General features: G+C 37.6%; 1 long non-coding RNA gene across 2 annotated transcripts in view; it reads right to left on the bottom strand.

Annotated features, from left to right (window-relative positions):
- Positions 1-13,466, bottom strand: part of LOC309635814 — a 352,198-nt gene extending 338,732 nt beyond the window's left edge. For both annotated transcript variants that reach the window (XR_014249034.1, XR_014249035.1), the window contains exon 1: positions 11,174-13,466. This is a non-coding gene — a long non-coding RNA (uncharacterized lncRNA). The remainder of the gene's footprint in view (positions 1-11,173) is intronic.
- Between the last annotated feature and the right edge of the window lie 14,137 nt (positions 13,467-27,603).

The following is a 27,603-nucleotide window of genomic DNA, read 5'->3' as shown; positions in this document are numbered from 1 at the left end:
GACTTTTATGTACCCCAGAGTTTGAGAACCACTATATGGTAATTGTAAACTGTGCTCCAATTAATTTGCAGAATACATGGTATTACCCTTCAATTAAACTTCCTTCAAGATTAGCCTTGTTTTATCACTTCTATTTCTCATTCTCCATGTATGCAGTCACAATTTTGGGGAACTACATACAGAAAATATCAGAAGATCACATTTTAGACTCAAATGGGGCCACAAAGAATTAGCATTTTCTCCTTAGACTAAGTTTATGGGGTAGTCATACAAAACAACAGTGGAGTAGTAAGAATAAGAGCTGAGGAATTTTCTGTGTGTGCATTCAGGGTAAGAACCATGACTGTGCTGCGTCTGTTTACTGTGGCCTCTTAACTATTGATACTTGTTTTAACACACAAGCATAGATTTTCTCCCCGCCCATTCTGATGGGTCAGTGGCTGTGTGCTAGTCCTATTTTATTCTTTCTTTCTCTTTCTTCTGTGCTTATGCACAGGTTATTCCTTGAATAGCTTAGAATTTGAGAAGACTAAATGAATGTTTCCAGAACCCCTGGAAAGGTTATTACCAGAAATTTAATAAAAACCTAAATACAGACAGAAATCAAGTGCAACGCAAAATTAAGAAAACATAGGAAAGGGGGTGAAAACAATGGGAGAGTTTGTACTGGGCCATTTTTTCCATAAACCCAAATAAAAGGGCCATGCCCTAAATATAACAGAGCAGAAACGACAGGATGAAAAGAGATAAGGGCAATGTATTCTCTTCCTACTGCGTCCCTTTCCAAAAAGGGAAACTTGTTCATGTAGAAAGGTGGGAGGTTTAGATTTTGGTACCAGTTTGGTTTTCCTTTTCTAATAATTCAGTGTATTTTAAAATAGGAGAGTGTAAGGTTACCAGTTCAATCTGGGATATTCATTCTGAATTTAACAAATATTTATTGCATGGCTTCTATATTAAAGTCCTCTGAGTTTTGAAATACTGAACTCCTACTCAGGGAATCAGGACACACCAGTTCTAATCTCAATTAGTTGTATGACTTCAAAATGGTCACTCATTTCCTTTGACCCTCAATCGCTTTCTCTGTAAAAGTAAAGCAGATAGTACTGAGGCTCTTTCAAGCTCTGTGAGTCTGTGTCTCGTTTACAATTGTGCCACAAGGAGAGTCTGAATATCTTCTTTGGTGGATTAGGAGATTCTGAGTGAGGTTATCATAAGTTTGTTTAAATTGATGAAAAATTATAATTGTACCAGAAGACACTTAAAGCCAAGTTGATAGTGATTATTTTAGATAATATATTCAGTTAATAGGAGTCCAATCAAGGCTCCTAGTCAGCATCTGTCTGTTTCTGAGACAGTTATCAAGTTAGCTGTTCTGCTGATAAAATAAAATGCTAACGTTTAATGTGTAAAGTGGATAGGAGAAACTGGTAAAATATTTGCATCCTCATCACCCTGAGGTGAAAACTTCTGTGCATACTATTGTATTCCAGCTGTTTCTGAACAGCTTTATTGAGGTATTTATCGATGTACAGAGAGTTTTACTGATGTACCATAAACTGCACATATTTAAAGTGTACAATCTCATAAGTTTTGACATATGACATGTCCACATGTTAAATATGACCTATGAATCCATCACTACACTAAAGATACTGAACATGTACAGCACTCTCAAAAGACCCCTTTTGCCCCTTTGTCATCTCTCCCACCCTTCCCCACAACACCCCGTCCTGCTCACCCACCTGGCAGCCAGTGATCTGCTTTCTGTCACTATACATTAGTTTGCATTTACTAGAATTTTATATAAATAGAATTACATAGTAGTTTGTATTCTTTTTTTTGTCTGGTGTCTTAAGCTGAGCACTTATTTTGAGATTCATCCATACTGTTGCATGCATCAAGAATTCACTCCTTTTATTGCTAAATAGTATTTCACTGTATGGATATAACATATTTTATTTTTCCATTGACCTATTGATGGACATCTGGGTTGATGACAGTTTGGGGCTGTTACAAATACAGCTGTTATGGACATCTGTATACAAGTCTTTATATGGACATATATTTTCATTTCTCTTGGATAAATAAACACCAAGGAGTGAAATGGCTGGGTCATATGGCAGGTATATGTTTAACTTTATAAAGAACTTCCAAGCTGTATTCCAAAGGGACTTGCATTTAACATTTCCACCAGCAATGTGTGATCCATTTATCATTATGAAATGATAGTGTGAGTATGGCATACCTTTTTCCATACTTTTTTTTACTTTTAACTTATTTGTGTCTTTATATTTCAAGTAGGTTTTTGGTATGCATCATACACTTGGGTCTCAGATTTTTATTCAATATGATAATCTCTGCCTAGTAATTGAGGTATTTAGATAATTTATACATCATGTACATCATTAACATGGCAAGATTTAAATCAACCTCCTATTTAATTTCTCTTTGTCCTATATGCTTTTTGTTCCCCTTTTCCTCTTTTTCTGCCTTCTTTTGGATAAGCTGGGTATTTTCTATGATTCCATTTTATCTCCTTTGTTAGCTTATTTGCTAACAATTCTTATTCTTTGTTCTGTTATTTTAAGGGATTCTTTAGGATTTATAGTATACATGTTTAACTTACCACAGTTTATCTTCAAGTAATAAATATCATTTCAAATGATTTTATAAGGACCTCGTAACAGTTTTACTTCCATTTCCTCCCTATTAGTCTGTGTGCTATTACAGTCATACGTTTTACTTCTATGTATCTTATAAATCCCACATTCCACTGTTATTATTTTTACTTATGCAATTATCTTTTAAAGATATTTAAATAATAAAATACAAACGTTTATTGCCTTTGTGTAGATCCAAATTTCTAGTTGGTATCATTTTTCTTTGACCTGAAGGGTTTCTTAAAACATTTCTTGTAGTACAAGATTACTGCTTATGAATTATTTCAGTTTTTGGATATTGGAAAAAGCCTTTATGTAACATTTCTTTTTGGAAAGATATTTTCACTGGGTATGGAATTCAAGATGGACAGAGTTCTTTTGCTCTTTCAGAAATTTAAAATCGTGCTTCGCTGTGTTTCCACTGGCATTGTTTTTGACAAGAAAGCTGCTATCATCCTTATCTGCATTCCTCTGTATATAATGTAACACTTTTCTCTGGCTGCTTATAAAATTTTCTCATTATCACCAGTATTTGGGCAATTTGGTTAGGATGTACCTTTGGGTAGTATTCTTTCCATTTCTTATTCTTGGGGTTTTTGAACTTTGTGAAGGTTTATAGTTTTCATAAATTTGAAAATTTTTTGTTCACCATTTCTTTATCTTTTTCTGGTTCCTACCTTCCTGCGAACTCCCATTATGCATATATTAAGTCACTTGAAGTTGTACCACAGTTTACTGATTTTTCCTGTCTTTGTAATTTTTTAGTCTTTTTTTCTCTCTGTTTCATTTTGGATATCTATTGCTATGTCTTCAAGTTCATTTAACTTCCACACTGTTTAATCTGTAATAACCCTATTAATGTTTTTTTCATCTAGGTTTTATTTCTAGGATTTATTTTTCTGTTTTTTTGTCTCTAGAAGTTTGACATGGGTCTTTTTTTATATCTTTATCTCTCTATTTAGAATGTTTAATTTTTCCTCTGGCTTTTTGAACATATGAAATATAGTATAATGATTTTCCAATGTCCTTGTCAGTTAATTTTAATATCTCTGTCAGTTCTGGGTCAGTTTTGGCTGATTAGTTTTTCTCCTTATTATAGGTTTTCTTGTTTCTTTTCATGCCTGGCAATTTTTGATTGGATGCAAGATACTGTGTTTTACCTTGTTGGGTGCTGGATATTTTTGTATTCCTATAACGATTTTGGGGTTTTGTTCTGGGACACAGTTAAGTAATTTGGAAATAGTTTGATCCTTTCTGCCATTGCTTACAAGATTTATCAGGCAACACCTGAGCAGTGTTTTGCCTAGGTCTAATTATTTTCCACTACTGAAGCAAGACTATTCTCAGTATTCAATCCAATGGTTCATGAATTATGAGTTTTTCCTCTCCGGTAGGGGATGGATCTAGTCCTATTCCCTAGTTTATCCTGCTGGTCCTGGCCCCATTTTGGGATCTGAGTGCTGTTGTCTCTAATCTTTTTGAGTATTTCTTTTCCTAGACTCAAAACAGTTTCTGCACATGTATGCCCTGATCATTATTTGGCTGAATACTTGAGGAAGACCCTCTGCCAATCTAGAGAGAACTCTCTCTTTGCAGACCTCTCCTCTCCAGTATTCTGTCTGCCAAATGTAAGTGCCTTGGTTTCTCTAGATTCTCAGTTCCATCTCAACTCCAGAGTTTTGCAGCCTCTGCCTGTGTTTCTCCTCAGTGTGCAATGGTCCAGAAACTCTCTCAAAGCAACAAATTTTGGCAATCCTGGGGTTCCCCCATTTGTTTGCCATCTCTTTGAGATCACTATCTTTCATTGCCTGATATCTAATAACTTGAAAATCATTTCTTAACTTACTCTGATTTTTTTTTTGTTGTTTCAGGCAAGGGCATAAATTCAATTCTTATTACTACTTCTTAGCCAGAACCAGAAGTCTTCCCCACTTTTTTTCTTTTAAGAAAGAGCAACCTGACTATACTAAATAGAAGAGAGGGTAGGAGCACAGAAATCACTTAGGAAAAAAATTCTACAGCATTCTGGAGAAAGAAATAACCCTAATTAATGTAAATGAGCAAATGTTTGTTTAAATATATAAATGAAATAGGAAAGACTCTGAAAATCCATCTTGCAGAAGGGCTCAAGAGTAGCTTCTAGAAATATATCATTTACAAGCATGCCAATATCATTATTTTTATATATTCTCAATGCAAAAGAGAAGAGGGAGAATATCATCCCAGTCGTAAAACTCTGTGTAGTTTTAAAACATGTGACTATTCCCCCTGCCCCAATGTGGCTGTGCGGATCCATTTACTATGCACTGGGTAACTGCGTCTAAGGGCACTGTAGATGGCAATGAGGTGTTTGTTTTCTTTTGTTTTTTTTTAACATCTTTATTGGAGTATAATTGCTTTACAATATTGTGTTACTTTCTGCTGTATAACAAGGTGAATCAGCTATACGTATACATATATCCCCATATCTCCTCCCTCTTGTGTCTCCCTCCCACCCTCCCTATCCCACCCCTCTAGGTGGTCACAAAGCACTGAGCTGATCTCCCTGTGCTATGCAGCTGCTTCCCACTAGCTATCTATTTTACATTTGGTAGTGTATATATGTCCATGCCACTCTCTCACTTCGTCCCAGCTTACTCTTTCCCCTCCCTGTGTCCTCAAGTCCATTCTCTATGTCTGCGTCTTTATTCCTGTCCTGCCCCTAGGTTCTTCAGAACCAATTTTTTTTTTAGATTCCATATATATGTTAGCACGCAGTATTTGTTTTTCTCTTTCTGACTTAATTCACTCTGTATGACAGACTCTAGGTCTATCCACCTTACTACAAATAACTCAAATTTCGTTTTGTTTCTTTTCATGGCTGAGTAATATTCCATTGCATATATGTGCCACATCTTCTTTATCCATTCATCTGTCGATGGACACTTAGGTTGCTTCCATGTCCTGGCTATTGTAAATAGTGCTACAATGAATATTGTGGTACATGACTCTTTTTGAATTACTTTTTTCTCAGGGTATATACCCAGTAGTGGTATTGCTGGGTCATATGGTAGTTCTACTTTTAGTTTTTTAAGGAACCTCCATGCTGTTCTCCATAGTGGCTGTACCAACTTACATTCCCATCAACAGTGCAAGAGGGTTCCCTTTTCTCCACATCCTCTCCAGCATTTATTGTTTGTAGATTTTTTGACGATGGCCATTCTGACCGGTGTGAGGTGATACCTCATTGTAGTTTTGATTTGCATTTCTCTAATGATTAGTGATGTTGAGCATCCTTTCATGTGTTTGTTGGCAAACTGTGTATCTTCTTTGGAGAAATGTCTATTTAGGTCTTCTGCCCATTTTTGGATTGGGTTGTTTGTTTTTTTGATACTGAGCTGCATGAGCTGCTTGTATATTTTGGAGATTAATCCTCTGTCAGTTGCTTCATTTGAAAATATTTTCTCTTATTCTGAAGGGTTGTCTTTTCATCTTGTTTATGGTTTCCTTTGCTGTGCAAAAGCTTTGAAGTTTCATTAGGTCCCATTTGTTTATTTTTGTTTTTATTTCCATTGCTCTAGGAGGTGGGTCAAAAAGGATCTTGCTGTGACTTATGTCATTGAGTGTTCTGCCTATGTTTTCCTCTAAGAGTTTTACAGTGTCTGGACTTACATTTAGGTCTTTAATCCATTTTGAGTTTATTTTTGTGTATGGTGTTCAGGAGCGCTCTAATTTCATTCTTTTACATGTAGCTGTCCAGTTTTCCCAGCACCACTTATTGAAGAGGCTGTCTTTTCTCCACTGTATATTCTTGCCTCCTTTATCAAAGGTAAGGTGACCATATGTGCGTGGGTTTATCTCTGGGCTTTCTATCCTGTTCCACTGATCTATATTTCCATTTTTGTGCCAGTAACATACTGTCTTTTTTTTTTTTTGAATTTTTGAATTTTATTTATTTTTTTATACAGCAGGTTCTTACTAGTCATCCATTTTATACACATCAGTGTATACATGTCAATCCCAATCTCCCAATTCATCCCACCACCACCGCCCCCCCCCCCGCTGTTTTCCCCCTCTTGGTGTCCATATGTTTGTTCTCTACATCTGTGTCTCAATTTCTGCTGTGCAAACCGGTTTTCGGTACCATTTTTCTAGGTTCCACATATATGCGTTAATATATGATATTTGTTTTTCTCTTTCTGACTTCCTTTACTCTGTATGACAGTCTCTAGATGCATACACGTCTCTACAAATGACCCAATTTCGTTCCTTTTTATGGCTGAGTAATATTCCATTGTATATATGTACCACATCTTCTTTATCCATTCGTCTGTCGATGGGCATTTAGGTTGCTTCCATGACCTGGCTATTGTAAATAGTGCTGCAATGAACATTGGGGTGCATGTGTCTTTTTGAATTATGAGTACCATACAGTCTTGATGACTGCAGCTTTGTAGTACAGTCTGAAGTCGGGGAGCCGGATGCCTCCAGTTCCATTTCTCCTTCTCAAGACTGCTTTGGCTATTCAGGGTCTTTTATGTTTCCATACAAATTGTGAATTGTTTTGTTCTAGTTCTGTGAAAAATGCCATTGGTAGTTTGATAGGGATTGCATTGAATCTGTAGATTCCTTCGGGTAGTACAGTCATTTTCACAATGTTGATTCTTGCAATCCAAGAACATGGTATATCTCTTCATCTGTGTGTATCATCTTTAATTTTTTATCAGTGTCTTATAGTTTTCTGCATACAGGTCTTTTGTCTCCTTAGGTAGGCTTATTCCTAGGTATTTTATTCTTTTTGTTGCAATGGTAAATGGGAGTGTTTCCTTAATTTCTCTTTCAGTTTTGGCAATGAGGTTTTGAAAGCCTTCACGAGACCCAAGTCTCATCTTTGCAGAATGACGCAAGAGCTCATTACTGTTGATGAATTTTAAATAGAACAATCATTTTGATTGCTTAAGTCTGACTCAGTAAGCCTGCAAAAGCATTTCTCCCATCATGCTGAATCCTCAACAAATCTCAGGATTCTACCAGACATTTTCATGAGAAAATATGAAAAATGTCCAGAGTTTCACATATTACCACCAGGCCAAAATGACTCCTTTTTTCTATGCCATGGTCTATGGGCATTAACTAGAAAGAAAGAGTACTAGAGAATAGTTAGGGAGATTAAAATTAAACCTCGAACTTCATAGTTGGTTCTTACATTTCCTTTCTGCTTTTCATATATTTACTCTCATTTCCCATTACCTTTTCTGAATTCTTTTTTTAGCTTTTAAAAAGTATTTATGGTACCTCAAATTCTTTAGGAAAGAAATGGACAATAATACATGCAGTGCATGTAAATAGCATTCTAGTCTATTATAGCAGGGGGCTGACCTCTTTGGAGGGCAGACACTTCACATCTTCAGCAAGTAGAGAATCAGTCATAGCTTAATGTGATTCTAGAACTATAAAGACCTTAGTGATTTCGTGGTCTAGAGATGTTAAGATTCTGGCATAAGGGCCCTCATTCCTCTATCCCATGCTTATGGCTAATTTATCACAAAACACTCTCCCACTGCGTCAGGTTTCATATTCGTTGTCTCAACTCAGTACCCCAGTTAGCTACTACCAACCACTCAAAGTAGGACTGTAAAATAAATCCTATTTGCAGTTCAGCACCTAGTCCATTCTCTTACTGTTACAGATATGGGAACAGAGGCTTCCAATCAGCTACAGGGCTTAGACCGATCCCTAACTCTGAGCACAGTCATTCCAGAATGTCTCCATAGTCCTAGAGGCCCAAATATTTTCATGTGAATACACAATGACAAAGCAGATATGTAGAAACAAGATGACAGAGCTGGCCTGGAAAGAAAGATTAAGAGACTTTCATACTGTTCTGCTTGTTGCCAGACTGAAAATTTACCAAAAGAACAAAAAGATTTTCAACTGATTTAGAAACTAATCTTGTTTGTCAAGCAACCCAGAAAGAAAGCGTACCATGAAATGTTTGTTTGCTTGTTTTTCTTTTTGTTTTTTGCTTATCCAGCTTTATATAGAAGCAGAAAAGAAGAATATACATATAAAAGTATTCCAGAGTCACCGGAAGTCTCCACCCACTTCAAAACCCTTCTCTCATCATCAGGTCTTGATACGTGACATTCCTTTAGTAGGTCTATAGCTCATCATTACTCACTGAATGACTATACCAAAAAACAAATTCCTGTGGAAAGAAGGAATTCTTGGTTAAGGTGTCAACAAGTATCAACAGATTATTTTCTCAGGGAAGTTTGTATTAAAGAGGGGAAAAAAGAATGAAAATACATAGTGAGAGATGTGAAAAAGGAGGCCAAGTAAGTGAGTTGCCAAAGGTCTTCCAGGTGAAATTGAATTTTGAATCCTGAATTCCTTGACCTGATTCACATTACACTCTCCTGCATTGCACACAACCCTGGCGGTTCTTCAGAGACCCTTTCCATGACCAAAAATTATCACTCAAAGTTCCAGATAAAAATCACTAATATTAAGGGAACACTTACTATGCGCTAGGCTATATGCTTACTGTTTCTTATGTGTATTACCTCACTTAGTACTCAAAGAAAACTTATGAAGTTCATTCTTTTATTATCCCTACTTTGCAGATAAGAAAATCGAGTCTTAGAGAAGTTAAGTAATTTGCCTAGGGACTTCTGGCTAGAAAGTGACAGAGCAGAGATTTGAAGCACAATCCATCTGATTGCAAGCCATACTTCTAATCACTACAGTAATCTGCTTTCAGTTGTTCCAGGGCCGAACAGAAGAATCTTAGCCTGGATTTGTATGTTCCTCAGTATTAAAAACGCAATTATGGGACAATATATAAAAATTCTAAATAATTCTTATTCTTTCTTCAATTTTGCTAAAAATCAACAAAACACGTGAAAGGACATCTGATGTAAGATTGTGAGAGACAACTTACTGCAGAAATCAACCACTAATCCAAGGCCCTTGATCAAGCTAACCCTTGCAGGGAGGGTAGGGATTTTAACATTTAATTGTTCTCTTGGGCTTGCTTACTGGAGATATGCTAAATCTTAGGCCAACTGTCCCATCTTCAACAGCTGATCAAAAACGGGAAGTCTGACCAACTTCTGTTGTTGGACTTGCAAAGACCTGAACTGAGTCACAGACACTTCATCCATTAAAGCCATTCATTCAAATGACATTTATTTGAACATCTACTAAGTTCTAGAAATGATGCTAAGTTTTGAGGATTCAAAGGTAAAACGATATGATCACAGAATTCAAGAGCTTCCTCAAATGACAAGCTGATTGCGTCATAAGTAATAACAAAACTAAGGGTAATCGTTATCATGGAAATCAATACACACTGCAGTGCAAGTATCAGAAGAGGGGTTCCTGTCCTAGTCCACCAGGGCGATAAAAGGATACCATAGACTGGGTGGCTTATAAACAATAAAAACTCATTTCTCACATTTCTGGAGCCCGGGAGTTCAAGGTCAAGGTGCCAGCAGATTTGGCATCTGGTGAGGGCCCACTTCCTGTTTTATAGACAGCTGTCTTCTGTGTCCTAACATGGTGGAAGGGACACGGGAGCTCTCCAGAGCCTCTTTTATAAGGGCGTTAATCTCATTCATGAGGGCTCTGCCCTGATGACCTCATCACCTCCTAAAGGCTCCAGCTCCAAATACCATCACACTGGGGATCAGGATTTCAAAACATGAACCTTGAGGGGGAAGACAACATTTAGTCTATAGCAGTTCCTAAGTCTACCAACACAGTCTGGGAAGGCAAGAGAGAATATCATAGAAGGCTTAGGCAGAAGACATGTCTCTATTTCTCTCTTCTGGGCAGTGCTACAAAAAAGATAAAATCGCAAAGGGTAGAGGGTGAAGTTACCACCCAGGAAAAGGCATTACTAACTCTCAAAGTTGGTAAGGCCTATTCTTGTCTATGAGGGAAGTATTAAGACCCTAAATCTCTAATTACACAGCAATTTAAACATGTAAGTTCAATGATCCCAGGTCTCTCTCTGTGAATTCATATAAAATCACTTAATATTAATATTTTCATCATTTGTCCCAAGCTGCAACTGCTAATGGAGACTTCTGGTTCCTTGCAAGATTCCTCAAAAAGGTGATGGAAAGTGTGGAATTAGATAGTAGTGAAGGTTGCACAACATTAAGAATATACTAAAAGTCACAGTGTACACTTTAAAATTATTAAAATGGTGAATTTTACCTTATGTAAATTTTATCTGAAAAAAAAAATTCCCTAAAAACATTTTCAAAACTCAAAGGATGTTATTAAAATGCTTACAAAAAGAGTCTAACACTCTTGCTCACTTCTGGCTTCTACTACACATCACTGCTTTTCAAATTTTTAAAAATCCATACAATAAAATAATTCAAAAATGCAGAAAACTGCACAAAATATCCACCATCCAGAATCATATCACCACCAAAAATCAAGAATTATTAACATTTTGCCATTTTCAGATTATTTTCACTTAAGTTTTTTTCCATTAAAAATCAAATGTAACTTACATTTGAAGACTTTTCCCATCTCATTCTCTGCTCTCTCCAAAGACAGCGATTTTTCTGAAACTGTTATGCTTCCCTTCTGTAACACATTCAAAAATATTAACCACCTGTAAGTTTTTTCACAGATTGTATACAATACCATTTCACAAGTTTAAATTTTTTTTAAACATCTTTATTGGAGTACAATTGCTTTACAATGTTGTGATAGTTTCTGCTGTATAACAATGTGAACCAGCTATATACATACGTATATCCCCATATACCCTCCCTCTTGCGTCTCCCTCCCACCCTCCTTATCCCACCCTTCTAGGTGGTCGCAAAGCACTGAGCTGATCTCCCTGTGCTATTCGGCTGCTTCCCACTAGCGATCTATTTTACATTTGGTAGTGTATATATGTCAATGCTACTCTCTTACTTCGCACCAGCTTACCCTTCCCCCTCCCCGTGTCCTCAAGTCCATTCTCTATGTGTGTGTCTTTATTCCTGTCCTGCCCCTAAGTTCATCAGAACCATTTTTCTTTTAGATTTGATACATATGTGTTAGCATATGGTATTTGTTTTTCTCTTTCTGACTTACTTCACTCTGTATGACAGACTCTAGGTCCATCCACCTCACTACAAATAACTCAATTTCGTTTCTTTTTAGCCAGACTCATTAAGAAAAAAAGGGAGAGGGCTCAAATCAATAAAATTAGAAATGAAAAAGGAGAAGTTACAACAGACTTACAAAGGGTCATAAGAGACTACTACAAGCAACTATATGCCAATAAAATGGACAACCTAGAAGGAATGGACAAATTCTAAGAAAGGTACAATCTTCCAAGACTGAACTAGGAAGAAATAGAAAATATGAACAGACCAATCACAAGTACTGAAATTGAAACTGTGATTTAAAAACTTCCAACAAACAAAAGTCCAGGACCAGATGGCTTTACAGGCAAATTCTATCAAACGTTTAGAGAAGAGTTAACACCTATCCTTCTGAAACTCGTCCAAAAAACTGCAGAAGAAGGAACACTCCCAAGATCATTTTATGAGGCCACCATCACCCTGATACCAAACCAAGACATAGATACCACACACAAAAAAGAAAACTAGAGGCCAATATCACTGATGAATATAGATGCAAAAATCCTCCACAAAATACTAGCAAACTAAATCCAACAATACATTAAAAGGCTCATACACCATGATCAAGTGGTATTTACCCCAGGGATGGAAGGATTTTTCAACATCTGCAAATCAATCAGTGTGATACACCACATCAAAAAATTGAAGAATAAAACCCATATGATCATCTCAATAGATGCAGAAAAAGCTTCTGACAAAATTCAATACCCATTTATGATAAAAACTCTCCAGAAACTGTCATAGAGGGAACTTACCTCAACATAATATAGGCCATATATGACAAACCTACAGCTAACATCATACTCAATGGTGAAAAGCTGAAAGCATATCCTTTAAGATCAGGAATGACACAAAGATGTCCACTCTCACCACTTTTATTCAACAGAGTTTTGGAAGTCCTAGCCACTGCAATCAGAGAAAACAAAAAAAGAAATAAAAGGAATCCAAATTGGAAAAGAAGTAAAACTGTCACTCTTTGCAGATGACATGATACTATACATAGAAAATCCTAAAGATGCTACCAGAAAACTACTAGAGCTCATCGATGAATTTGGTAAAGTTGCAGGATACAAAATTAATACACAGAAATCTCCTGCATTCCTATACACTAACAACAACAACAACAAAAGATCAGAAAGAGAAATTAAAGAAACCCATTTGAAGACGGTTCTTTGGGACATGAGCCCACCATCTTCTCAGTCTGCTGGCTTCCGAATAAAGTTGTTATTCCTTGCCCCAGCAAAAAAAAAAAAAAAAAAAAGAAAGAAACCCATTTACCATCACTTCAAAAAGAATAAAATATCTAGGAATAAACCTACCTAAGGAGCCAAAAGATCTGTACTCAGAAAACCATAAGATGCTGATAAAAGAAATCAAAGATGACACAAACAGATGGAAAGATATACCATATTCTTGGATTGGAAGGATCAATATTGTCAAAATGACTATACTACCCAAGGTAATCTACAGATTCAAAGCAATCCTTATCAAATTACTAATGGCATTTTTCACAGAAGTAGAACAAAAATTTTTACAATTTGTATGGAAACACAAAAGACCCCGAATAGCCAAAGCAATCCTCAGAAAGAAAAACAGTGCTGGAGGAATCAGGCTCCCTGACTTCAGACTATACTGCAAAGTTACAGTAATCAAAAGAGTATGGTACTGCCACAAAAACAGAAATACAGATCAATGAAACAGCATTGAAAGTCCAGAAATAAACCCACATACCTATGTTCAATTAATCTATGACAAAGTAGGCAAGAACGTACAATGGAGAAAAGACAGTCTCTTCAGTAAATGGTGCTGGGAAAACTGGACAGTTACATATAAAAGAATGAAATTAGAACACTGTCTAACACCATACACAAAAATAAACTAAAAATGGATTAAAGACCTAAGTGTAAGACCAGATACTATAAAACTCCTAGAGGAAAATGTAGGCAGAACACTCTTTGAAATAAACCAGAGCAACATCTTTTTGGATCCACCTTCTATCATAATGAAAATAAAAACAAAAACAAATGGGACCTAACTGAACTTAAAAGCTTTTGCACAGCAAAGGAAACCATAAACAAAACAAAAAGACAACCTACAGAATTTGCAGACGAAGCAACCCACAGGGGATTAACCCTCAAAATGTACAAAAACAGCCCATACAACTCAATATCAAAAAACCAAACAGCTCAATCAAAAAATGGCCAGAACATCTAAATAAACATTTCCCCAAAGAAGACATACAGATGGCCAAAAAGCACATGAAAAGATGCTCAACATCTCTAATTATTAGAGAAATGCAAATCAAAACTACAATGAGGTATCAGTGCACACCAGTCAGAATGGCCATCATCAAAATGTCTATAAACAATAAATGCTGGAGAGGGTGTGGAGAAAAGGGAACCCTTCTACACTGTTGGTGGGAACATAAATTGTACAACCACTGTGGAGAACAGTACGGACGTTCCTTAGAAAAAGAAAAATACAACTACCATATGACCCAGCAATCCCACTCCTGGGCATATATCCAGAGAAAACCATACTTAGAAAAGATACATGCACCCCAATGTTCATTGCAACACTATTTACAGTAGCCAATACATGGAAGCAACCTAAGTGTTCACTGACAGATGAATGGATAAAGAGGATGTGGTACATACACATAATGGAATATTATTCAGCCATAAAAAAAGAATGAAATAATGCCTTGCAGCAACATGGATGAACCTAGCAATTATCATACTAAGTGAAGTAAGTCAGACAGAGAAAGACAAATATCATTTGATATCACTTATATGTGGAATCTAAAAATATGATACAAATGAACTTATTTATAAAACAGAAACAGACTCACAGACTTAGAAAACAAACTTACGGTTACCAAAAGGGAAAGGTGGGTGGGGGGAGGGATACGTTTGGAGGTTGGGATTGACATATACACACTACTATATATAAAATAGATAATCAACAGGACCTACTGTATAGCACAGGTTACTCTACTCAATACTCTGTAATAACCTATATGGGAAAAGAATCTGAAAAAGAATACATACATGTATTCTTTCAGGTGCTCTACACCTGAAACTAACACAACGTTGTAATCAACTATACTCCAATATAAAATAAAAACCGAAAAAGGAAATAATTCTTCTATCTTGATAAAATACATGGCAAATTTGATGTATTCTTATTCTTCCTCTAATAAGAAATATTCCATTTGTCTGTAAATTCACTTGGAATTTTCAAGTAGAGAAAAATATCATCACTGCTATTTCTTTTTTCTTAGTTATGACAATAAAGCACAAAATTGAATAGATTCAGCAATAGTTGGCATTCCTATTCTGTTCTCAACTTCAAAAAGAATGCTAAATAACCTTAATGAGATTAAGAAAATAGGCTTCAAATCCTATTTTTTTCCTAAAAGGATTCTTTAAATCAATGTACATACTAAACATTTTAGAGATAAGATATTAATAAGTTAAGATTGATGAAGCAGGCACTTGATTAAGTAAGGACTGTTATTATCTAATTTTACCAATGAGAAAATTAAGGGAAGTAACTTGTTGAAGACCACACAGCTAGTAAATGGTAGAACTAGGACTTGAACATAGAAATGTCTTAATTGCACAGATGTTCTTAATTGTACACTTACTGCCTCTCTCTCAAGCTTGCTAGCAAGCTCACCTAACTTCCTTGTCACTTCACTTTGATTGTGGACTTGCCCACTCTCTGCTCGAGCCCACCAAGACCCACTGACTGGTCTGTACCAAAAACAAACATGTTCTTAATTGCACACTTACTGCCTCTCTCTCAAGCTTGCTAGCAAGCTCACCTAACTTCCTTGAAATTATTTCCTAGTATTTTATTTCTACCTTATTTTAATTTTGTCCCCTAATTTTCTTTTTTACCCAGAGTCCCAGACTAATTATAAGATTCCTTGCCACTTCCAGACTCAGTTTTACAGAGGGGGAAACCCTTATGGCATACCATCTTTGAAATCTGTGTAAGAATCTCAGTTCTAGCTCTCTGCCTTTGATGGGGCCAAGACTAGATTTCTGCCCCTTGCCTGGGCACTAAAACCCAACTTCCTGGCTATTAGGATTATATTTGGGAACAATACCTCATGGTCAGTCATCATGGCATTAGCTCATGTGCTTAGCATTTTGTTTTCATGCTTCTTTATTTTCAACACCTAATATTTTTTCTTTTTGATTGTATTTCATTCTAATTTTTTTATTGTATTTTTACCCAGTGTTTCTATGTGTTTGGAGCCATGGAAGTGGGAGGGGAGAGAGGGCCCCTCAGTGTCATGTCAGTCCCAATGTTGGCAGAATTTCCACCTCTTGTTTTGTCCATTCTACGCTCTTCTTAGCATTTACCCGGCCTCTGCCTCCAGTCACTTTGTTAACCTGGCTCAATCACTCCAAATTTACTTAATGATGCACAGCTTTGCAGTCCTTGTGATGCCAGAAGGAGAAGATTCTCTCCTCTGTGTAACACTCAGGTGCTGGTAGAGGGACAAAGCAATTCCCTGGGCCTAAAGATGATTCTTTCAGTGTTCTCCACATTGGAGTAGGTTTCAGCCACTGGTCTGTACTCTGACCAACTGCTCCTCTCCTACCCTCAGGTCCTGTTGCTGACTCTCACTGGACCAGATTTTTCTTATCTAAAGATAAATTGGATTTCAGAGTCCCTGTCATTCCTTCCAGCCAAGCTTCTGCTAGCACCCATCCTTCCCTCCAGTCAGCATCCCCACCCACCTCCAGAAGACTCAGCAGATGCAAAGAGATACTTGAGCAGGGGTAAGGGTTGGGTGGAGAGGGGTGTCACTTCACTTTGATTGTGGACTTGCCCACTCTCTGCTCTAGCCCACCAAGACCCACTGGTCTGTACCAAAAACAAAGCAAATCAAACATGTGACGTAAATTTTGTTTTAAAAGAATATATTAAAATTTTTGTTTCAAATGGAGCTGTTTTCTATGTAGTAATGAAATCGCCCATTAGTTCTCTGTTCATGAAAGATATAATGACAATGGAAGACCTGAATCTGGGTTCCACCTTTAAAAGGCCTTAAATCAGCATTCCAAGTCAGAATGTTAAGTCTAGATAATGTGTGAATATCCACAATTAAGGAACTAATCTGTGCGGGGATCACTTCTACTTACTTGGTAAAGACAAACTTCAACATTATTTATTTATTTATAACGTATGTACATTAAAACTCACCCATTCTTGAGGCGTATACAGTTCTATGAGTTCTAACACATGTCTGGATCACACAAGCATGATGATCAGAACAGACAGTGCCATCATTCCCCAAATTCCCTCGTGCTACCTCTTATAATCATACCTTTCCCTGACCTCGTAACCCCAGCAGCCACTGATCTGTTTTCCATCACTATAGCTTTTCCTTTTCTAGAATATCATATAAAGCAATTGTACAGTATGTACTTGTTTGAGACTAGCTTGTTTCACTTAGCAGAATACACGTGAAGTTCATCCATGTTGTTACAGGTATCAGTAGTTTGCTTCTACTTAATGCTGAGTATATTCCATTGCATGAATTTATTATAGTTTGTTTAGTCTTTTACCTGTTGAAGAAAGTTTGGGTTGTTTCTAGTTTAGGGTGATCGTAAGTAATGCTGCCTAAATATTTTTGTAAAAGTTTTTTTGTGAATGTAAGTGTTCATTTCTCTCTGGTAAATACGCAGGAGTGAGACTGCTGAGTGATAATGGTGAGTGTACATTCAACCTCACAAGAAGCCACTAAACCATTTTCTAGCGTGGCTGTGCCCCAAGCAATGCAGGAAAGTCCCCAGAGCTCCTCACCCCTGCCAGACCTTGAGAGTGCCAATTTTGGAGTATTTTGTTACTATTTTTTTTAACTTAGACATTCTATAATACGTGTGTATAGTATGGATAGTAATTAAGCACACAAAAAGATGAACATCATTAATCATTAGGAAAATGCAAATCAAGCTCTTCTAACACTCTCATGAAAAGGGTATTAGGTTTCACACTAAAGAGACAAAAAATATTTCTTTCCAGGAGGTAAATAGTATAGCAATGTCAGCAGTATGACTCTCAACTTGATGGTCTGTGGATGTGAGAAGAAAACAAGGATATTCAATAAAGATTCTGGAAGAATGCCTGGTCCCAAAATAAGAAAATACACTCTACGGTGTGCTGAAAGTCACTTGCTGGGTATCTCTAATCTGTTGTTGGAAATCGGGTGTAGAACTGATTTCCCAATAATGGATTTTTGACAGTTGTTAGAAAAAAAAAAAAGGTATTACATTTGCAGTTGAAAAGTGTAACTTTTCTGTGCTGTCTGAAAATTCAATGGTCCCTTCAGTACAGGAAACAATGTGTTACATACAGATAAATAGAGGGAAACTGAATTATTGGGCATCAGTCCCACCAAAGGGTTCCATAAAATTGAGAGAGACCCTTCATGGTTTGCATTGATATAAGTGCCAGAAACTTGAGGTGAATTTATAGCCACAGACTTAAAATCCTGCCAGGAGACCTGGCCTCCTATCAGTTATCCTCCAACAAGTTCCTCTGTTCCCCTGGCCTTCTCTAGTTTCCCCTCGGCACTTTGGAATTATGAACATTATCCTCTTCCTACTTGCTTCCTTCTGAGACTTGAAGGACTCCCAATTCCAGGCCTCCTGATCTCTGGTCTTCTTTTGTATCTCATCCCGCCTCCAACTCTCCCCAAACCTTAGCCTCAGGCTTCGAGTCAAGGACACTTCCCACTCTCTCAGCCAGGCAAGGCTTGCCAAGGCTGAAGGGGCTATTTTTCTCTTTGTGGCCTCTGAAGGCCCTCACAGAGCTCCTCCAATTTTGCCTTCCTCCATTGATGATTTCATCTCAGTTTGTTGTCAGCCCTAAAGACACGTTTCTCTACTTTGAGCCTTGGCTTGAGTTACTTTTCTTTTCCTCCAGATTACAGTAAGTTTTCAATTAGTTTCTTCCTAACTTATTTCATACCTTTCTCAGCTATCTTTGATCACTTCTGTGCCAATATACACTATGGATTATTTATTTAAAGTCATTTAAGTCTAATCCTAAATTGAGGGCCCTACTGTTCAATAAATGATAAATGCAATAAGAATGCTTTCATTTTCCATTTGCTTCATTATAGGTCATTTCTACAGTACACTGCATCAGGAAGGTTCTTTGGAGTCAATTATTTTGATCTATTCTTTCTGGATATAAGAGCTAATATTCTTTAAGAGGAAGGATGGCCTGAGAGAATTTATGACAAAAGGTTGGCACTTCAAGCACAGACACATTCTAGCCCTAATTCTGTTGTTGACTCATGACAGGACCTCAAAAAAGCCATCTAGAAATACGTTGCCTGTTAAGTGAGGATGAACTGCCTCTCAGGTTTCAGTTGAGGAATAAACTGCTAAATCACTTTCCTAACGTATTGTGTTTTGTAGCTCATCCATTGTCAGGAACCTGAGCTAAAAAGGAGGGAAATGGCTCTCTGGATATCATCACACATCACTCATAGGTTGAGTCAATTCTTCTAGGCAACAGAACTCACGCATGGAACCTAGGAAAAAAATTTCAACTAAATCATAAATGAATCAATTCTTTCAGGCAACAGAACTTACACATAGAAACTTTAAAAAGTTTTATCTAAAATGTGTTAGCTAAATTTCAGCTTAACATAACTTATGATGTTACAAAATCGGGTTAATCTAGCCTGGAGCCCATATGGCCAGAAGTATTTAAGGATATTTCTCCTTGTACCACTGAGTGACACTGTAATTAATGAACAGATGATTTAATACCTATCTTGCTAATAGACTGCAAGTGCCATCAAAGCAGAGTTGGTGTCCTGTTGTGTTCCACATATATCTGTTAAATGAATAAGTGAAAAAATGACTTTTTAATTAAACAGCCAAAATATGGTTTAAAAGTAAAACTGATTATCAGGATTTTGCTTTGTCAGGGATTCCAAAATACTCAGGAGTTGAACATTCAATTCCACTTCTCAAGTGTTGCTGGCACATCTGACAACTACCATTTGGTGTGTGCAGGCAGGCACAGATTTTTTAGAGGCAGTTGGTCTACTCTTTAGTGAGATGGAAGGTTTCTGGGTTTTTTGTTTTTTAATTTTTTTTGGAGTTTAAGTGTTCTAAGTGGAATTTATATAGCCTACAAATGTTGAACCTGAGGTATAAAAATATAAATAAAAGACTCTATTTACATAGGCTAATTAGATTGGAGGTCTGAATTGGGTTAGGTTCACAGAATTGAATCATCAGTAAAATATACCCATGCCCCTCAATCTGGCCTCTAATCAGTCCTGTAGGTGGAAGCACCTTATTTTTTCCAATGTGCACTTAAGTATACACAACAGCAATAGTCTCTGCCTACCTCCAGAGTTTTGTTGTATTGTGCCACTGGAACTACATAGGAATCCAACTGTAGCTACTGAGTTCCCTCTGGACATAGCTGAGGCTCTGTTGGAAGTGGATCATTACCCAAGGATCAGAGCTAGACTTGTTTCAATCTCACTGCTGTAGTAGTTGCTGACTTGGCAGCTCAGGAATAACCTCTTCTGTGGTAATCTGTAATGGCAATCCCATATCAAAACAGAATCTTCACTATGTTGTATACTAATCTCTAAGACATTCTCTCACCTTCCTCAAATGCCTGTCAGGCAGGTGGCTCAGTTTTTCCCTCTGCCACCATTTTCCCTTTCATCTTCATAATAAGTTTTGATAACTCTTCCAACTCTCTGGTCTAAACCCTCTAAATTGTAATCCCCAATTTAGAGATCAAAATTATTAAAAACTGCTTCAGATCCTGAACCTCAAACTCCAGTATGTGAAGTGTCATTCACGTTGAGATATAAAGAATGAATAAAATCAGAGAGCCCAAAGGAATAACAATTGAGGGAAAGGGATCTGCATCTCTAAAGAATCACCAATGAATGAAAGAGAGCCCTGCTCTTTTAAGAAGCTGAAAGGCACTCAACATAGCAGGCTAAAGATGAGGGAGTAGAATCAAGAGTTTAAAGAGGAAGACAGTGCAGGGCATTGGGAGCCTTAGAAGTCACACTAAGTAGTCTGAACTTTATCTCAAAGCTATCGAAGGATTTCTCGCAGGGCTGCAACAAGATAAAATTTATAATTTTGGAAAGATCGATCTGGCTCACATATAGAGTAGGAATTTAAGGGGAATTAAGACATGTGGCCAAGAGACCTATAGGAGGATGTTGTAGAAATCTGGGAAAGACATGTTTGCCTGAACTTGGGCAGTAGGAATGGGAGAAATGGATGAATGGATGAATCAGGGAGGATTCCAGGTAGGAGAAATGGCAAGCTTTAGTAATAAACAGAATCAAAGGGTAAGGGAGAGGGACTTGCTAAGACTGACTCTCAGGTATGTAGTTTAGGCAGTTGGATGGTGGAAGGTGGTTAATTTGACTTTAGAGAAGTTTGAAGTACCTGTCAGAAATCCACGTAGAAGTACTAGTAAGACATTTAAACAGCTGTATCTGGCTATTAAAAATAGAAGGGTTTGCTGTGGCTTGGAAATATGTCCGTACATAGATGGTATCTGAAACCAGGGTAGTGGATGAGGCTGCTAATTACAGAGGGAGAGAGACAGAGGTAGAAAGAGAGAGAGAGAGAGAGAGAGAGAGAGGTAGAGAGGCAGAGGGAGAGGGGGAGAAGGGGAGAGGGAGAGGGGGAGAGAAAGAGAGAGAAAGAGAGAGAGAATATTTGTCTTAGCCTTAGTTCTCCAGAAAGTAGAACTCAGGCAGAAGCTTCTGTGCTACTATGTTTTTAGCGTGTACAATCCAATGAAAGCATGAGCTGAAAAAGGGAAATGAGTCAAGGAAGAAAGAAAGACTAATAGGAGTTTGCTTTACCCAGCTGGTTGTCGCTTAGTATCAAATTGGACTATTTTTCAGGAGACTGGAGATCAGCACTGTATGGGGGAGGAGTGAAAGGGAAGAAAAATGTGTCAACCTCAAATCATAGCTCCCACCTCCCACTGGTCAAAGGTTTCCCCAGTGACTTCAACTTTCCACCTTTCTCACCCTCCAATACATACATCTCCTCCACTTCTGGGTTGCTCCTTGCATAGGTGACCACTAGGATCTTTGTGGTATCTTATGAGTCACTGGTCATAAGGAAGCCCCAGATTGGGAGGCAAGAGGCACACAGTGGGCATGAGGCAAGGAACTGCAGGTCGCACCCATGTGAAGTCAGTAGTGTAGCAGCTGGCAAAGCCCACCCGGAGTTGGTCACTACAGAGTGGCAGGGCTGAAAAAATTGGGCAAGGACTTCAGAGACAGGTGAAGTCAAGAAGGCTTAAGCTGGTTTATAAAAAGTGTCTGTACACTCTAGGACAGAATATAGCAAACACCATAACCAGGGGGATGGGCAGAGGAAAATAAGTGGTATAGGGTATTAAAAAGGCTCACAAACTGCTAGAAAGGTGGGGAGTGGCAAGCAAATAGATAGGTATGCTACATTCCAGCAAAATGAGTAATTCCACAAGTTTTTCCCCTTCTGCACTACTGCTGACGATGATCCCTCTTCTTAAAGTATCTTCCCCCTCAGTTTCACTGCTAACCTTGTAATTTTATCCACTTGGCAAATAATGAATTACTTCTGCACTGAAAAAGTCTTTTAGTATCCCTCTCCATCCAAACCAGAGGTCATTTCCCCTCTTCAGCCCACTTAGGGTACTTGCAAGACCTTTCCCTTTGGGCTATTGCTACCTATGTATATGTTGTAAACTCCTGGTTATCTCCTCCACTGCTGTGCCAGTCCTAGAGGACCTAGGGATCTTTGTTGATTGTGGATTATTTGAACGATGAAATCATCATTGAAAAGCTGCACTTAGAAGTTCTCTAGCTAATTATGTCAAAGGACTGAATGTCACAAAGACAATTCCCTGAAGCTCAGACTCTCAAGTGAACAGTAAGTTGTCTGGGTCAGGAAGTTAGATGAACTGGGCTTTACTCCCTTCATCTTCCTGTCTCACTTTCTGTCTTTCTCCTTTTGCCAGCTTCTTTTCTCTACTCTTTCCCCACATACATACTCATTCCCCATCATTTTCTTTCTTCCTTCTTCATAGCTATCTCTCACTCTCTCTTCACTTCCTTTTTAGCCCATCTGTCCCTTCTCCTTCCCCTTTTCCCTTCCCATTTTTAGACTGTTTATTAAGCACCTATTAAGTGTAAGACACTCAAAAGGAATCAAATTACTGACCTCAAGGAAAAGAATATCTAACTAAGCAAATGGAACACAGACATGTTATTATAATCCTTCAGTAAGTGTCTGGAACATGCCTCCTACTATTTCTGCTGTCCCTTCTCCCTCACCTGGCCACCATCATTGGTCTCCAATTCCTAACAACAACAGCTCTTTCAACTGGCCATTAAAATGCACTGTAGCTTTGGGTTTGCAACCTTGGGACTCAACCACAAGCAGGGCCAGCTCTACTACTTGCCAGCACAGTAACCATTGGCCAATTCAGCCTTGGCTTCCTCATTGGCAAAGCTGAAGTAACAATAGTGTTTCTTTCTTAGGACTATTGTTAGATTTAGAGGTAATGTATATAAAGCACATAACAGAGTATCTGATACAGAAGTACTGCTCAATAAACAGAACTATGCTAATGATAATCATCATAATATATCGCATAGTACTGAGTCATATTTTACACTTTATGTTTGGAAACCATATTTGAGATTAATGCTTTATTGCTGTTAAAAGTAATGCACAACTAAATGAAGTTGCTTATATACCACATGGTTTTTGATAGGGGTTGGGGTGGGTAGGGGAGTTACCCATTCTATGGGAACCAGCATAGAAGCATTTTACCTGAATACGGATGAGTGAGAGGCAATATCCCATCCTTTATCCCCTTAACCTCCCACCCTTTCCCTTCCAATGACTAGGGAAAGTATGCCTTCTCAAATAAAAAGGGAGAGTCTGTTTTCCTTAAGTTTAAATTTAGTTCCATGCTATAAATTTCTAACGCTACCCTGGGACATGGGCTGCTTTCTGTTAAGAAGATCCCATGAAAGGGTCAGGCTAATGTTTTCTCCAGAACTGTGTTTTTGGTATGCTATTGGCACTGACAGTCCCTATGGTTACACACTCTGTTAGCCAGAGCACTTCCTGTGAGCAAGCAGAGGAGTAGGAATCAGAGAGGAGGTGGTGGGCAAATGTCCAGCAAGCAGTCTTGTCAAGGGACAGCAATGGGGTAGGAATGAGAGATGAAAGAATGAAAGAGATGAAAGAATGGCTTGTGAAACAGAGACAAGCAAAGGCAGGAGGAATAATGACCAGGCTTAAAAGGACTCTGGAAATAAAGGGAAAAAGAAAGAATTTACCATAAAAGAACATCAGGATAAAAATACAATAATTATTAATACAAAGATGGATCACAATGAACTTTAAGCTCCTAAATTATTATGTGGAGAAGAAAGAATATTTATTTTGTGAATTTAAGACATATGGAGTTACTTCATAGCTCCAAATATTTTTTGCATTAAAATTTGGAATTCAAATCTGATGATACAGATTCCCCTACAACTCCTAGTCCAGAGAAATGGCTCTTCAGCTTTCTGGAGCCATGAGATGCTTTTAAGAATCTGATGAGAGTTGTGGACCCTCCTCCTTAGAAAAAACCCACACTTATAAACAAAATATTACACACAGAATTTTATTCATTTATGCATATGGACATGATAAAGCTTATTCATGGATTCTAATATTCTCAGATAAAGTAACTGGAATAACATCTTTTACCCTCATTTGACTGATGTCTTAGATAAAAGAAATCAACATTTTCAGAAAGGAATCATGATATTCTCAGATGGTAAATAATGGGAAGGACAGAAAGTTTACTTAGTCCCAAACTTTAAGAAAGTATTCAAACCTTCACCCTGCTTATAATACAAATGAAATATAACATTAACAAGGCTTTCAGACTGACTTGGCAACCTCTGCTTAAGTGTTTTCTATAAGGGTCTGAATTGTGTCCAGTAAAGTGAAACCTGTACATTTCAGCTGACCTACTTTATGTACATTGCTTGCCTGGTCAGAGGCACAGGGTCTTCAGAGACAACAGGCAGGGCAGAAAGAAAGGGGGACAGAGAGGGACTGTGAATTGGAGAAAGATTTACAAACCTACTCTATATGGTGAATAAATGATAAACACAAGAAATTCAGAGAATTAAAATCAGGAAATCTCCAAAACGCACAATTGACTTGATATAAGGACTCTGTAGAACATAAACCTTAAGACTCAAACATGAGATTTTTTTTTTTTAACATCTTTATTGGAGTATAATTGCTTTCCTATGGTGTGTTAGTTTCTGCTGTATAACAAAGTGAATCAGTTATACATATACATATGTTCCCATATCTCTTCCCTCTTGCGTCTCCCTCCCTCCCACCCTCTCTATCCCACCCCTCTAGGTGGTCACAAAGCACCGAGCTGATCTTCCTGTGCTATGCGGCTGCTTCCCACTAGCTATCTATTTTACATTTGGTAGTGTATATATGTCCATGCCACTCTCTCACTTCGTCCCAGCTTACCCTTCCCCCTCGCCGTGTCCTCAAGTCCATTCTCTAGTAGGTCTGCGTCTTTATTCCCGTTTTGCCCCTAGGTTCTTCGTGACCTTTTTTTTTTTTTTTTAGATTCCATATATAGGTGTCAGCATACGGCATTTGTTTTGAAGAAACACGAATTACTAAATGAAATGTAGGATTCTAGGTTGGATCCTAGAACAAAAATAGTTCATCAATGGAAGAACTGGGGAAACCTGAATGAAGTCTATGGTTTAGTGAATAGTATTGTGCCAAGGTTAATTTATTAATTTTCATAAATATGGTCATATAAGATGTTGAGATCGGGGAAGTTGAGTACTATCTTTGCAACACTTCCGTAAATCTAAAATCCAAACTGAGAGGTTAAAAAAATTTTTTTAAAGAATCCTAAATGGAGGAACTAAAATAGATCTTGAAAAAAAATCATCAAGTCTTCAAATATGATTTTAGAAAACTAAGTGCTGACCCATCCCAGTTTGAAAGAAAGATTCCACCTGGTTCCTCAGTAAGTCTACTCTCCCATTTCATCTCCCTTATTCTCATAGTCCTCCTTTACATTTACCTTGGTATCCCTCTGACCAGGTTTCTTTTCACTCATGGGGAAAGCAAAATGCTTGGATGACCATGATTTAGCCTTTCATATTTTTGAGTTAGTGCTTCTATTTCCTGGAGCAAAAAGATTCCTTTTTAACCTTTTTCAGAAACTAAAGTAATCTAGCAATTAATCGTTTCCGTGCTGTTCAAACTTGCTTCAAAATGACAGTTTGTCCTAAGATCATGTCTATGCACACTCAGTTTAAGTAGGTGGGAAAATATCTAACATATGTTACTAAATGGATGACTTGGAGTGTGAGCAGTCGAGGAAGAAAATACTGCTTTTTTCAATGTTTAAGCAATATATTGTCTGCTTACTAAAAACAGATCCATTGAACATTTCTATGCAATCCAATACAACAAATGTTTATTGAGAGTCTTTTATGAGCCATGTGCTGAGCTGAGTGATGGGAAAACAAGGCTGACTAAAATGAGATCCCTGACTTCAAGGAGACTCCATTTGGGAGAGAACACAGAGAGGGAAAGAGTTAATTTCAATGTATTAAGTGCTATCAGAGAAGTACATATAGGGTCTCATGGGATTGTACGAGAAAGGTGTAGGGACTATGGCCAAATGCATGTTTAATCATTCTTTTGCCCAGTGTTAAAACACCTGTAAAACAGATTAAAATGGTGTCTTTCCCATGGCTTTTTTAAAAAACAGATGCTTTTTCCCTACACACAAAGGATCTTTAAATTGTTCTACACTAGACACAATGCACCTATGACATGCCGTTTTCTGTGAAACACATGGTTGCATTTTTGTCTAACACGTTATTTTCCCAATGACTATTTATCATCTGCTCTATGTTTGTCTAATGAACAAAAAGTGTGAGGCAATGAAATAAACCTCAGCAAAACAATGAAAAGGCAACCATGCATCACCGATTTAGCAGGGTAAAAAAGGAACAAATAAAAAGAACATAGAGACTCAGTTGCTTCTGAATACCAGGAAAAGGCATCTGTGTTTCTCAACAAGTTAATAGCACCAACTGTGCCAACTAGCTGGAACCACTGAGGGAAAAAAAAAGTCAGCCAGAATTTAACACAAAAAAACTATTCAGCTGTATTCAGGTGATCCAACAGTATGTAGTCAATCAGGAAGCCAACAAAGCAGCCATAATAAGATTTCACATGTGTCCACGCACAGTAATTTCTCCTACCACCACCACTAATTCAACCAAGGAAAATATATTAGTATTTTAATATAATGAATAAAAATCTGGAACTACTATTCATGTATCTATGGGATTTTGTTATGGCCACTCTGGATGCCACAACAAAATACCACAGACTAGGCAGATTAAACAGAAATTTATTTCTCACAGTTCTGGAGGCTGAGAAGTCCAAGATCAAGGTGCTGGGAAGAAAGGCTTCATTCTGAGGCCTCTTCTCTTGGCTTGTAGGCAGCTGTCATCTCACTGTGTGCTCACATGGCCTCTTCTTTGTGAACTGGGGTAGCTCTCTGGTACCTCCTCTCATAAGGACACTAATCCTTTCAGATCAGGGCCCTACCCTTATAACCTCATTTAACCTTAATTATTTCCTTAAAGGCTTGTCTCCAAATAGAGCCATACTGGAGGTTAGGGCTTCAACATATGAATTTGAGGG

This window comes from Balaenoptera borealis, assembly GCF_965194805.1.
Source record: "Balaenoptera borealis genome assembly, chromosome: 10".
Classification (NCBI taxonomy): Eukaryota; Metazoa; Chordata; class Mammalia; order Artiodactyla; family Balaenopteridae; genus Balaenoptera; species Balaenoptera borealis.
Note: the sequence above shows the minus strand (reverse complement) of the source record. Positions and strands in the feature narration are given on the sequence as shown.